Here is a 15,057-nt window from a genome sequence, read left to right as displayed (position 1 = left end):
GGAGAAAAGATAGCGAAAGAAAAGAAAGGAAAAGAAAAGAAAATGTAAAAAAGAAACAAAAGGGAGCTAAGACAAAGGAGAAAAGGAAACAGCTGGAGAGAAGATTTTCCTCCAGTACCCATTCCTCCACCACTTGTCATGAGTCCCCATTCCTGTTTGACTCTTTATTGAAACTCACTTATCACTTCATAAAAGTTCTAAGAAGAGACCTCAAGAGCTCCTTTAGGATCTTCAATTTTCCAGCAAAATTGCTCCAGAGTGAACCCACGAAGCTCGGAGAAACATGCATTCCACAAACTACCTCAGTAATCTCTGGCACCTCATGGTGCGCATAAATCGAAAATGCATCCTTATGCCACGTTAGAGCAAAGGAAAAAGTCACAGTATGGTGTGCTTAGAAACAAACTATTTGACGATAAGGAACAAAGTTCCCCTGGTTTTAATTGGATTAAATAATCTAGTCTCACTTGTTTTCCTTCCCCCTATAAATTTTCATTAAAGCGATCTTAGTTTCTGACTGGAATATTTTGTGTGTTCATTGTATCACAAACTGAGCAACTGCAAAATCCTCTCCATATAGCTGCCCAGGTGCCCACAGCTGTGCACATTCCTGAGCACAGATCCCACTGAGGCTGCTGGGGCCAGCCTCTGGCTTCTGTCTTGAACATCAACATGCAAAAAAGAGGAAATTCACAAAGACTTTTTAAGAAATTACAAAACAAACAAAGAGAAAAAGGTTTCCAAGATGATGCAAACCCAAATAAAAAAGTTGACACCTCCTAGAGTAGGGTTAGGACTCCTATTCCTCTCTCAAAAGAAAAAGATAGAAGCTCTCAGAGAATGAACTGCAGTGCACTCTACAAATCTGTTATTGCTGAGTCTGCCTATTACCCAGAATATTTAAAGTGACAACGAAATACATTTGCAATAGCTAGAAAGTTAGTATTGAAGCTGAGAATTATAGTCTCCAGTGAAATGATTCCCCTTCTCAGTTAACACCATCAGAACTATTCAGCATGTAGCAGATGTTCATGGCACACTGGCCAGCAAAATCTTTAAAGAGATATCAAAAGCCATGGTTTGCTCTAAGTAAAGTTTCTATTTCCCTCATACTGTGAAAAGGAAATGTAAAGTATAAACATATGTGTTTGTATACACAGACATACACATCCTGTACATTTATACATGTGTGTTTGCATCTGTATAATTATCTCTCCACAAATTTTCTTAAATATTTTATTTATTTATTCATGAGAGACACAGAGAGAGAGAGAGGCAGAGACATAGGCAGAGGGAGAAACAGGCTCCTCCCAGGAGCCCAGTGCGGAACTTGATCCCAGGACCCCAGGATCACACCCTGAGCCAAAGGCAGATGCTCAACCACTGAGCCACCAAAGTTCCCCTCTTCATAACATTTTGTAAACATTCCAAATGGCACAGAACTTAGTAGACAACTATCTATACATACCTGAAATGAGTTTTTATATTTTAATATTTTTGACTATAGTGAATATAATTTTTGTCAAGTTGCATAAAATGTTTCACACCACAGGATTCATTGAGACATACATGTGAAATGCATAACTGCCTCAGAAACATTCCTCCTTACATGAAACATTTGCTTCTCAAAAGAGTTAATGAATACAGAAGCTAAAGGCTATACAATGTGGCTTTTATCAAAATGTCTTTCCTCTAAAATGCTGACTAGGTTATGAAATTTTAACAAAATTATCAGGTTGTTTGTACACAGTGAGACTCTATATTATGTCAAATATTCAAAAATCACCTCTCATCTGCCAGCAAAACCTAAGTTTGACATTATTCTTTTACTTTTTCTATGCTTATTACTGTTACTATTTTCAGATTATAATCATCACATTTATTGTGGATCTAAGCAAGTTTTTAAGATCTAAATATATATCCAAATTGGTCAGGAAGAAAAAAAAACTAAATTTAGGAGTAAATTACAATTTATAGAAATTTTATAGAAGACACTCATGATTTTGATATATTAAAATATACAATAAACTTTATAATTAAAATCAGAATGGCCTAGGAAGCAAATTGTTCTTACTTAACAAAACACAAAATTGGATTCTTGCTCAATTAGCATTTTTAGGTCTCATTATAAAACCAAAGAGTTTGACTCAGTGATCTATAAATTCCCCTCTCTGATGAGACTTTTAAAATTCATTTTCTATTAGGCCTAGATCAGGAGCTGCTAATAAAATTTAAAAATAAAGCAGTTTACCTTGTGGAGAGCTATTAGCATTACATAGTAGAAATATATGTTTTGTTAATATTTCCCTTACTAAAAATTTAGGAAAAACTGAATATCCATTTTTGGTAGTCATTTCCAAAGAATTGGAAGTTCCAAGAAGTAGGTGTGTTTTACTAAAGACAATTATAATTTCATTTGTATGATATTACCTCCTCCTCTCAAGAAGCTTGCTGAGTTGGACATGTGCCCCAGGAAAGAAAAGCATTGCTTTGGAGAAGAAAAGCCTCAAACTAAGTCATTACTTGTACTTTCCCAAGCTTCTAAGATACCTTGGTTGAACTGTTCTAAGAGATATTTCATAATGGCATACAGCTCATACTATAAATTTATCCCAAACTGATTACTCATGGATATGAGGTTGTTTCCCACAATAATAATAATTTAAAATTTTCCTTTCTTTTCACAATGTGTAATGTTCTTAAATAATGATCTTTTCTTCTGGAATTAATATAACTAATTATAAAAACAAACACACTGCTCACAATAGCCTTCAAAAACACCATATTTCTCTACTATCCCCAGGAGGTTCCAGAATGCAGAGGAATGGCTTATCCACATTGGCTGTTTTAAAATTCTGATATATTTTCCAGATGCCCACTTATTATTCTATGGTTCATAGCGACAAAGTAGGAAAATTAGCGAATGAGTCATTTCTACCAAGACTTTACACAGTGATTTTGGCTAAGTTGTCTAAATATTGCTTTGAATTCTTCTTTATCAAGAGAAGAACAGAAGCAGCAAAGGAGCAGTTACATCACAAAAAAAAAAAAAAAAAAAAGCAAGCTTCCTGAATAAGAAGCTACAGGAATTGGTCTTTCCATCAAAAAACTTTTGAGCTAGCAAGAACAATCTGGAACAACTGTGGAATGCTGTAGTCTAGACAAACACTTGTAATATCCAGGGGAGTGTTTGAGGTAGAAATGAAAAATTTCATTGTTTTGTGTGTGTGTGTGTGTGTGTGTGTGTGTCTGGGGGCTGTATGTTTGTGTTTCACTTGGTGACAACATCCCCCATCCTCAAGCCCTATGGGAGGCAGGAATGCTACCCATGATCCTTGTGTGGTTAGCCAGTGCCAGTTTGGGCAATAAGGACTTTGTATTCCAAAAATAGAGATTAGCCATTCTGACCTTTGCTTTTGATGGCTTGATATATCAAGCCATGCAGACTGAAGTGTCTTCTCCAATCATATTGGTCAGAGAAAATTTAAAAACAGCATTTTTAAGATTTTCATTCTTATTGGACCTAGACACTTAAGGAAATCTCTGTGAGGTCATTGACTAACTGCGGTGATAACACAACAGACACTCAAGTGACCACATATGACAAAGAATATAGTTTTTGTAATAACAGATTGGAAAAGTCACTAAAAAAAGAGACATCTCCAGCTTTCATCAAATAACGACAGCAACGCCTACAGAGGAGATAAATCTGATTTCTAGAGTAACCACATCATAATATTCAGACTTCTGCATCTTAACAAAACAATTACAAAGCATACAGAGAAGCAGAAAAGTATGGCCCATTCATAGGAAAAAAGAGAAATTTACAAAATCATCACAAACATTAGACTTTCTAGACAATGGCTTGAAATCAACTGTCTTAGATATGCTCAAAGAACTGAAAGAAACTGAACAAAGAATAAATTAAGTCAGGATAACAATATATAAATGAGTCAGTAAAAGACAAGAGATTTGTACAATCTGAAGACAAACATGAATGAATGAATCAGTAATATCAATACAAAGATAAGAATTATAAAAAAGAACAAAGTAAAAATTCTGTAGCTGAAAATAACAGCTAAACTTTTTTTTAATTTACTAGAAGTGTTCAACAGCAGATTCAGACAGGCAGAAGAAAGAATGGGTGAACTTAAAGACAATGTGATTGAAAATGAAATTTCCCAATCTAAAGAGCAGAAATAAAAAAAAAAGACAACACTAGAAGGTTCCATGGCCTACTCTCAAACACATGCATGATGGAGGTCCCAGAAGGAAAAGAGAGGCAGAAAGGCAAAATATTTGGAGAAATAATTTTAGAATATATAGTATAGAAAAATACTTTCTAAATTCATTTCAGAAATGCAAAAGTGGATCATCTCAGCAGATACAAAAAAAAGCATGTGACAACATTCAATACATTCTCATGACAGAAACACTCAGCACACTAGACATAGAAAAGGACTCCTTCACATGATATTAGGACATTGAGGAAAAAGAATCAGCTAGCATCATACTGAATGGCAATAGACCTAAAATTTCTGCCCTAAGACAAGGATATCTGCTTTCACCATTGGTATTCATGATGGTACCAAAAGCCCTGGCCAGAGAAATGAGGCAAGAAAAAAAATGAAAGACATCTAAATTGGAAAATATAAATTAAAACTAATCCTATTCACAGATGACACAATCTTGTATACAGAAAATTCCAGAGTCCACACACACACACACACAAAAAGGCTAAAGAAAAGAAATGAAGTTAGCAAAATTGCAGGATATAAGATAAACACACAAACAGATTTATGGCCCTATACACCAGAAATAAACAATCCAGAAAGCAAATTAATAAAACAATTCCATTAACAATAGAATAAATTTAACCTAAGAATAAATTTAACCAAGCAGATGAAAGACTTGTTCACTGAAAATCAGAACATAGTGCTGACAGAAGCTAAAGAAAACCTAAACACACTGAAAGACTTATGTTTATGGACTAGAAGATCTAATATTGTTAATATGGCAATAGTTATTGCTAAAATAGTTATAGTGTCCAAGGCAATCAATAGATTCAATGCAATCCCTATTAAAATTCCAATGGCCTTCTTTGCAGGAATGGAAAATCTGATTCTCAAATCCATATAGAATCACAAATGGCCACAAATAGCCCAAACAATTTTGAAAAGGAAAATAAAGTAATATAACTCATACTTTCCAATTTCAAAACTTACTATAAAGCTATAGTAATCAGAATAATGTGGTACTGTTATTAGAACAGACATATGGAGAATAAATAGACCTAAGAGTTCAGTAAAATGTGCAAATACCCATAGCCACTGATTTTCAACAATGGTGCCAAGATCACTTAATGGATAAAGCACCCTTCAACAGATGGTGCTAGGACAATTGAATAACTATAAGCAGACTGTGAAGTGAGACCTCTGTCATATAGAAAATACCAGATACAAAAATTAACTCAAACCATTTTGACTTAAATATAAGAGCTAAAACTATAAAACTCTTAGAAGAAAATGTAGGAGAATATCTTCATGACTTCACATTTGGCAACTAATTCTTAGTATGACTCCACAAGCATGAACAATAGAAAATAGAGAAACTGGACTTCATTAAATTAAGAATTCTGTGCTACAAATTATGTTATTAATAAAAATGAAAAGGAAATCTACAGAAAGGGGAAATATTGACGAGCAAGATATCTGATGCAGGGCTAGTATACAAAATACATAAAGAACACATACAGCACAGCAACAAATAACATAATTTAAAATGGAGCAAAAGGAAGTTGTCTGGATTTCTTGGTTGGTTACTTGTCTGCCTTGGGATCAAGCCCTGCATCAGGATCTTTGCTCAATGGGGAGCCGGATTTTCCCTCTCCTTCTTTCTGTGCTGCTCCCCCTGTTGTGCTCTCTTCTATGTCAAATACATAAATAAAATATTTTTAATGGAGCAAAGGAATTGAATAAACATATCTAAAACTGAATCTTTAAAAATAACCAACAATCACACAAAAAGATATTCAGCATCATTTATTGTTAAGGAAACACAAATCAAAACCGCAATGAGATACCACTTTACATCCACTTGGTTGGTTTTATTTTTATTTTTAAAGATTTTATTTATGCATGTGAGAAAGAAAGAGTGCTAGAGAAAGCATGAGCAGGGGAGAGAGGCAGAGGGAAAGGGAGAAGCAGCCTCTTCGCTGAGCAGGGAGCTTGATGCAGGGCTCAATCCCAGTACCTCAGGATCATGACCTGAGCTGAAGGCAGATCTATATCTGCCCTAAGACAAGGATATCTGGCAGATGCTTAACCAACTGAGCCACAGTCAACCCCCCCACTAGGTTGACTTTAACGAAGAAAATGGAAAATCACAATTTTGGCAAAGATGTGGAGAAATAAGAACCCTCACACATTGCAGCTGACAATGTAAAATTGTGCAGCTACTGTGGAAAACATGTTAGTGATTATTTAAACATTTAAACATAAAGTTAACATATGACCCAACAATTCCACTTTTAGGTATATACCCAAGGGAAATTAAAACCTATGCCCATACATAAAATTGTACACAAAAATAGCAGCATTATTTATAGTAGCCAAAAGTTTGAAACAACCCCAATATTCTTCAATGGATGAATGGATGAATAAATTGTGGTGAATACATACAATGGGATAATATTCAGCTATGAAAAGGAACAGACTACTGATACATATTACCCTTAGATGAACTTCAAACACATTATGCTAAGTAAAAAAAGTTAGACATTGGGACGCCTGCGTGGCTCAGTGGTGGAGTGTCTGCCTTTGGCTCAGGGTGTGATCCCGGAGTACTGGGATCAAGTCCCACTTCCGGCTTCCTGCATGGAGCCCGCTTCTCCTCCCTCTGCCTATGTCTCTGCCTCTCTCTCTCTCTCTCTCTCTCTCTCTCTCTCTCTGTCTCTCATAAATACATAAATAAAATCTTTAAAAAAATAAAAATAAAAAAGCCAGATACAAAAGGCCTCACATTATATGATTCCCATTATATGTTATATTAATCAGGGTTCCCGAGAGAAACAGTTTCAATAGGAGATATACACAGAAAACGAGATCTATTATGAAAAAAAAATGACTCATGAGATTTTGGAGGCTGGCAAGATTTGCAGATGAATCAGGAAGCTGGACACTCAGGAGAGCCAAGTTTAATTTCAATCCAAAGTCTGTTAGGCTCCAGTCCAAGAAGAGCTAATGTTTCAGTTCAAGTCCAAAAGGAGGAAAAATGTCAAGGTCCCAGTTCGAAGACCATCAGACAGGAAGAAGTCAGTTTTTGGTCTCTTTAGGCCTTCAACAAATCAGATGAGGCCAACCCACATTAGGAAGAGCAATTTGCTTTATACATTCTACTAATTTAAATGTTAACCTCATCCACTACCCTCACAGAAACACCCAAGATAATGCTTAAGTAAATAACTGGGTTCCTTGTGGCCCAGTGAAATTGACATATAAAATTATCTATCACACATGATATATCCAGACTAGGCAAATCCATAAGAACATAAACCAAAGGGTTGGGGGAAAGGAAGAGTTAAGTTATTGTTTAGTGCGCCCAGGGTGTATTAGAGAGAGCTGGTGGCTGCACATTGTAAATACACTAAGTGCCATTGAATTGTGCATTAAAATAATAATGAACCATACATTTTAAAATGATTAATTGAATTTTATCTCAAAAGTAAGAAATAATTTTAAATAATAGAGTTGTGAATCTGACAGCAAGAACTTAGTGACCATCCTTAAGAGCTGCTAGAAATCCAACTAGGAATTGGAAATATCTAATATAAAATCTAATTACTTAATCTAATTATAAATATCTAATATAATATCTAATATAAAAATATCTAATATAAAAATTTCTCAAAAAAAATCTCTCTTGAAGTAAATTTGCCCCTTCTTGAAATACTTGGGAGAAAAGCTATATCCTTATCCTCAAAACACATATGCAGAAAGCATAAGTTAGAGAAGCTTTAAAGATCAGAAACTTAGCAACACGTAATTTATCTAATTGAACTACCTCATTAATGAAGGCCAGATGAAAGTAGTGAACAGTGACTCCTTAGCCACATGGAAAAATAATGTAACAATTGTGTGTGTGTGTGTGTGTGTGTGTGTGTGTGTTTAAAATAAAGATTGTATATTCACTGTAATGTCAAAATAAGAATTGGAGAAATAGGTTAGTCCAAACTCTTGCCAATGCAAGCTTATTGCCTAGGCTGGGACTCTGAGTGTTTTGTCTAGGGCAGTTTCGAATGACTCAGATGAGAAGGGCCCCACGTCATTCTGTGGAAATTGAGGCTACTGCCCAGAACAGTAAGGAAACATGTCCTTACACCTTCAACTTTCACTTTATTTGGCTTGGATTTCTCCCAGCTATGCTATGCTATATAAAAAGGCTCTTTAGCGCGCGCACACACACACACACACACACACTCCTCAATCATCATTCTGGAGACTATTTCACCTGCCCTTAAGATGACCAAGATCTATTTATACATAAAATGCTAAAAGCTAACAGATTAGAGATCAATAGATGGAATGAGATTAAATAAAATCAGCCTTTATTCCCCACCTTCCCCTGCAGAGCACTGTATCAGGGGGGGACTGCGGTCTAGAATCTTCAGGTGCCATCCATTTGCCAAAGTATCTTCATCAACTCATTTTACAGACAGTCCTTCATTTGTAATGGTTCAACTTACATTTTTTTTTTACTGTACAATGATGTGAAAGCAATATGCATTCAGTAGAAACCATACCTGGAATTTCAAATTTGGATCTTTTCCAAGGCTAGCAATAGCCAGTACGATGCTCTCTCATAAAACTGGGTGGTGGCAGCAGCTCCTAATCAGCCATGCGACCATAAGGGTCAACAGCTGACACACTGACAACCATTCTGTCCCCAGATAGCCATTCTGTTTTTTGCTTTCAGTACAGTTTCCATACATTACATGAATTGTTCAACATTTTATTATACAACAGGCTTTGTATTCAATGATTTTTCCTAACAATAGACTAATGTAACCTGAGCAACCTTAAGGTTGACTCGGCTAATCTATGATGTTTGGTACGTTAGGTGTATTATATGCACTTTTTGACTTACAATGTCTTCATCTTATGATGAGTTTATTGGGACAACACCCCACTGTAAATGGAGGAAGATCTGTATTTGAATCTTAGATCTCATGTATACAACAAGGAAAAGTACACCCTCTATGCTTCCAGTATTTTTAAAAAGATCAAATAAGATGGTGAATGTCATAATACTATGGATAAAAAATTTATTACTGTATGTATATCTATGTTTTTTAAAAAACTTTTTAATTTTTTTTTTGTTTCATTTTCTCATGTAATGACAACTTTGTGGAGTATTTCATAAAAGAGGTGTAAAAGCATGGAAAATACTGGAATCAAGACTTTTCAACTCTTTTCCTAAATTCTATTTCCAATTACACAAAGTCATTCTTGTTTCTCATAGAAACATCTTCAAAGTGCTTCTTTGAACTGTGCTAAGATGCACATTTATCTAGTTTCAAGTTATGTTGTTACCATTGTTTAAAATCGGAGAAATCCATGTATGTAATCCTTCATCATACTGCTAAACATTTTACAGCTGTCTATTTTGATTGATACTAGTCTTCTCTCCCAATACAGCAATATTTCCAAATGTAAACACACAATAAAAGGAAATTATTAAAATGTGGGTTATGAATGACATTAATCACATTCCATCATGGATTTCCCAGGTTATATTCAACACCTTGAATGTGAAGCACACCAATAACTATTATACCAAATGTCATAACTATAAACAAATAAATTGGCTCCCCCATTTTTCAAGTTTAAAGATACTTTAAAATTTAGCATTTGTCAATAAATTATCATATATAAGATGAAAAAAGAAGTCTTTAAGAAGGATGCTCATCAGTAGCAGAATTCCTCTATCTCCTATTTTAAATGCCCTCCCTCAGTCTAGCATCTACTAACTCTTAGGCCAGGAAATACACTTCATTTTGGTTCCCTCTTTTTAGTTCATCTATTCAAACTGAGAATGTATAACAAATGGTCTGTCAAAGTGTGTCCAGTTTTTGCTTTTGACCTTTCATTTTTCATGAATCAAGATCCTTTGGAAGTTGCATTTTATTGATCTTTCAGGAAAAAAAATTCTGAGTTAAATTATCCCATCTGGAACTTTTTGTTGTGCATTTTTAAAAAGATTTTATTTACTTATTTGAGAGAGAGAGAGAGAGCATGAGTGGGAAGCAGGGGCAGAGTGAGAAGGAGGAGCAGACCCCCTAGCTGACTGTGGAGCCCAGTTCGGGGCTCGATCCCAGGACCCAGGCTTCACGACCTGAGCCAAAGGCAGACATTTAACCAACTGAGCTGCTCAGGTGCCCCTTGCTGTGCATTTTTTATTCCATTAAATTCAGCTTTGATTTTTGATCATTCTCTCTTTCTAGTTTCTTTGTTTTTTTTTCCCTTACGTCCTTTATTGTTAGTATTTATTCATTCCTTAATAACAAAATAATCTAAGCTATAAGATGTTTTGAGGTCAGCTGCACCTGCCCTATCACATTTGGTATAAAGTTTTATTCTTATTGCTTCCTAGATTTCCCTTTTTATTCTATTGAGCCAAAGATTTTATGGGAATGTTTTCTGAAATTCAAGGAGTGAGGTGTTTTTGGTAATTTCTCAAAAGACTTGTGGTCTGAAAATATCTATTAAGTTTTTCTTCGTGGCTAAATCATGAGCACTTTTCTGTGTGAAAGTCATACCAAGAAACTGCAGCTTCTATTTGGAATATGTAAGATTGTGTTCACATCTATTTTTTCTTTATTGATTATATTATTCAATGACTCCAAGCCTTGCTTATTGTTTGTCTGCTGGATCTGCCCATCGTTGAAAAACATATATCAAAATTTCCTTTATATATATATATATAATCCTTCATGGTTTTGGTTTTGTATATTTAGATGTTATGTTTTTGATCATAGAGGTATGAAATTATTATGGTTTCCTTTTATGATTACTTAATATTCCTCTGTTCTCATCAATACTTAATCTGACGCAAAATCATTATTTGAAAATATAATACTATTAATTATATATTCATATATTGCCTTTCCCATTTTCTACTTTTCAGGGTGTTTTGGTAGGTGTTTTGTTAGTTTTATTTTGATTTCTTTTTTTAAAGATTTATTTATCTATTCATGAGAGACACAGAGATAGAGAGGCAGAGACACAGGCAGAGGGAGAAGCAGGCTCCGTGCAGGGAGCCTGATGTGGGACTTGATCCCGGGACTCTGGGATCATGCCCTGAGCCAAAGGTAAACACTCAACCACTGAGCCACCCAGGCATCCCTTTATTTTGTTTTCTATTGCCTTTTTAAATTATTCTATTCTCACCCTTATTTTCAAGTTTTCTGTATTCATTTAAGTGTGATTATTATAAAGAGTGGTAAGTGTGTATATATTATAACACAACAAACAGTCATCTTTAATGAGAGCATACAGTTTATTTGCATATACAATACTGGCTAATATACTTGTATATGTATATATGTACATATATATACACATATACACACACCCATAAATGTAATTGTTTCCAATTATGGTTACAGTTTTTAGAAGAAAATTTCCTTGGTTTTGTTAGTTTGATCATTGCGAATTCTTCTTTTTCCTTTAATTAATTTGTAAATCTTACCATAACTTTTTTATTCTGTTAATAGTTATCTGTCATAATTTTCTGTTTTTTTGATAACAAGCTACCCAATATTTCCCACACAAAGATGTAGGTTTTATTCTTAAAGGTGGACAGTTTTCCCCACAAAAATTCTTTTTTTCCTCATTATTTCTGTCTCTTTATAATTATGTTCTGTTTTGAGATATTTTGTCCACTTGACCAGATTCTAGCTCTTAGAGTCTCAAGTGTAACCACCTCATCTGTAATTCCTCAGTTGTTTAGTTAGGAAATCATGTCTTCAGGTATAGTTAGTTAAGCAGTCTTTTTAATTTAATATTTTATCTTAAATATCTCTTCCATCACTTTTTTCCCCCTCTAGGCTTGGAATGCACTACTTCTGCCCAATCTTGCCCTCCCTGATATTCAGAGGGACTTCTGTGTGGACAGAAATGTGCTTCAGTGGAGGACAGAGGGCGGAGCATAGGCCGTATCCTCACAGGGGATGAAAGGTAAAGGCCCCCTTTGAGTCACATATGTAAAAGCAAAAAATCTGCCCATCTTTGCTGAGGTCCCTCATCTGACTCCGGACAGTGAGGACCCATTCCCACCTGTGCAGCTCTCTCTTGGTCTCATGGAGAACAAGGGGACTCCATACAATCCAAGGAGCTGTGGTTGACACAAAGATCCTTGCAGTTCTCTGAGCCAAGCTCTTTCCAGGATCTGCTGCTTTCTGGCCCTCGCCCCAGGCTCCTTGTTAGTTTTCTAGACATTTTCCCAGTGCAGAGAAGGGAAGACTTGCATTCATTTTCTCTACTGAGGCCAGGGTTTCCACTGTGTTCAGGTACTCATGGGCCTTGATACCCATTAGGAGAGGCACTAAATTAGGTTGTTAGTGCAGGTGATAGCTCTGCACTCAAAACAACCATCATTTTCTTGCTCTATTCGTTACCTTTATACTAAGTCAGGCTTTTGAATATCAGTTTTAAATAATCTAGTGCCTTTAAACTAATTTCCCCGATTATAACCTCTGTCCTCTAATCCCACAATAGCCAACCTGGCTGCACATTGTAATCCTCTGGCGATTCCTCACACATATGGATTTCTGGGACCCACTCTAAGCTAGCAAATAAAAGCCTCCAGGAACTAGACAGTACTACTTGTTCAAGGCTGCTTCATACAGAGCTGGCTTAGCTCCTGAATTAAAATGTGAAGCTCCCTGGGCTGTAAAACAATACTCTAGAACGTTTCAGAGAGTCCGTATAACACCTTAGAGAGCCTAGCACAATGACAAAAACAAAACATGAACTTTGGTAGGTAGCAGAGGTAGGAATATAAATAAATACTTAACTTCTGGGTAGCATGAGTAGTAGAAGTAGAAATAAATAATTGTAATAATACAGTTCAAAAACTAAGTCATTAGAGGCAGGGTGAAGTTGGACCTGTGGGAGGGAGTGGTTGGCTCTACCTGGTACAGGTATATCAGGAAAGGCTTCCAAAGAAGATGACAGGGCAGGGCTAGGAGAAGGAAGGCAGCATTTTCTAAACAGACAGGACTTATATTTCTGCACCAGCACAAAGCATCGCCATGAGTGTTTAGATGTTAGAGGGGGGCTTTTTGTTTACAGAGACCATGATTTATAGTCACTATATTTTTTTAAAACTAATATGCAAATTTGTAAAATTATAAATGCAAAACCTCAATATTCTATAAGCTTTAAGTTCCATTTACAAACCTTTTTTCAGGTTTATTTATTTATTTTTTATTTCTTTAACAATTTCTACACCCAATGTGGGGCTCAAACTCAAAAGCAAGAGTCGCATACTTTTCCAACTGAGCCAGCCCAGTGTCCTTCAACTTAGAAATCCTATAAGAAATTTATAACCACTGCTTTAGAACTTAGTTCTATTCTTTCATGCATTTCAATATCAAGTCTAGAATCCATTGTTAAACCACACTCTTAAAATTTTCAACATAAGATACATTGGTCAAATGCTCTGAATATCAAATTCTCTTAAGTATTACATACACTTGGACACCAGAAACATAGATTCTCTCAATGGTGGCAAATCGTCCTTACACTCAAGATAAATATATGAATTTCTAAAGGTAGATTTACTTATTCAATTCTTAATTTACTTATTCAATTCCTTTTAGGAATTGGAAATCTACTCACCTATCAGGAGAAAAGTTTTGCATCTCCTACAGATGAGGTGTAAAACGGAGAACCTGGAGCCCCATATGCACCCAAAATGATTTTCCCAGGACCATAGACCTGCATGCTGAGCCCTCTTATAATGAAAACAGTAGATTGTTTCTAGACCTTTGCAAACAAATTTTTTGATTTCAGTCTCCAGCTCTATCCTGGTCACCGCCAACTTCCTTCAACTAATCTCTTTTACTGCCTGAAGGAAGTTATATTCTTTTTATATGTTTACTGTCTGGCAAGACCACACCTTGACTGAGGTCGCAGTACTAAATCATGCTGATGACAAAAAAGACAAACACAGCTTCTGTTTCAGAGAGCTGGGCCAGGTAGGGGAATCGTATGCTAGACTTCAGGACTCTAAGCCCCAGTCTCCCTGGGAGGAAAGATGCTTAAAACAACTAACTTAGAATAATGAGGCATATCTCAGGGTAATCGGTCTTATTATTCCATACCTACCAAAGTGGTGAAGTTAATGCCATACCCACTAATCCAACGTACATGAAAAATTGTATTATTGCAATATTTTGAATAATACTAAATATAGAACTCATATAAGAGAATATGTAGTCCCAAGGGATGCCTAAAATAGGAAAATTATTTTTAAAATCTCTATAAGATTAGTTCTCAGGGTGCCTGGGTGGCTCAGTCAGTTAAGCTCAGGTCATGATTCCCAGGGTCCTGCGATTGAGCCCTACATTGGGATTTCTGCTTGGCGGGGAGCCTGCTTGTCCCTCTCCCTCTGCCTGCTTGTGCCCTCTGTCTGTCTCTCTCCCTCTTTCTCTCTCTCATTCTCCGTAAAATAAATAAATAAATCTTAATTTAAAAAAGATTAGTTTTCCCACTTATATATGCAATCAAAAGAATATACTTCCTTCCTTGAAATCTGATATTTAATGGGCTTTCGCAATGTCAATGATGAGATGTTAGCTTTGCCCATGAAAGATCTATTTTTCCAGGAGATCTAAATGAACTCAACATTCACTTCTCAAAAAAGGAATTGATGCAGCTGCAGGGTTGTGGATAAAGAAAGTAGTCAAATTTCTCTTTTTTAAAAGGTTCATGGAAAATACTAATTAGAAATATCTTCAGATCCTAGATTAGTCATTACATAAGACTGCACAGA

General features: G+C 35.6%; 1 long non-coding RNA gene across 1 annotated transcript in view; it reads right to left on the bottom strand.

Annotated features, from left to right (window-relative positions):
• The window catches only part of LOC140594057 (uncharacterized), a 29,552-nt gene that overhangs the window by 1,092 nt on the left and 13,403 nt on the right, over window positions 1-15,057 (bottom strand). The window lies entirely within an intron of this gene.

The sequence above is a fragment of the Vulpes vulpes genome, chromosome 9, assembly GCF_048418805.1.
Source record: "Vulpes vulpes isolate BD-2025 chromosome 9, VulVul3, whole genome shotgun sequence".
Lineage (NCBI taxonomy): Eukaryota > Metazoa > Chordata > Mammalia > Carnivora > Canidae > Vulpes > Vulpes vulpes.
Note: the sequence above shows the minus strand (reverse complement) of the source record. Positions and strands in the feature narration are given on the sequence as shown.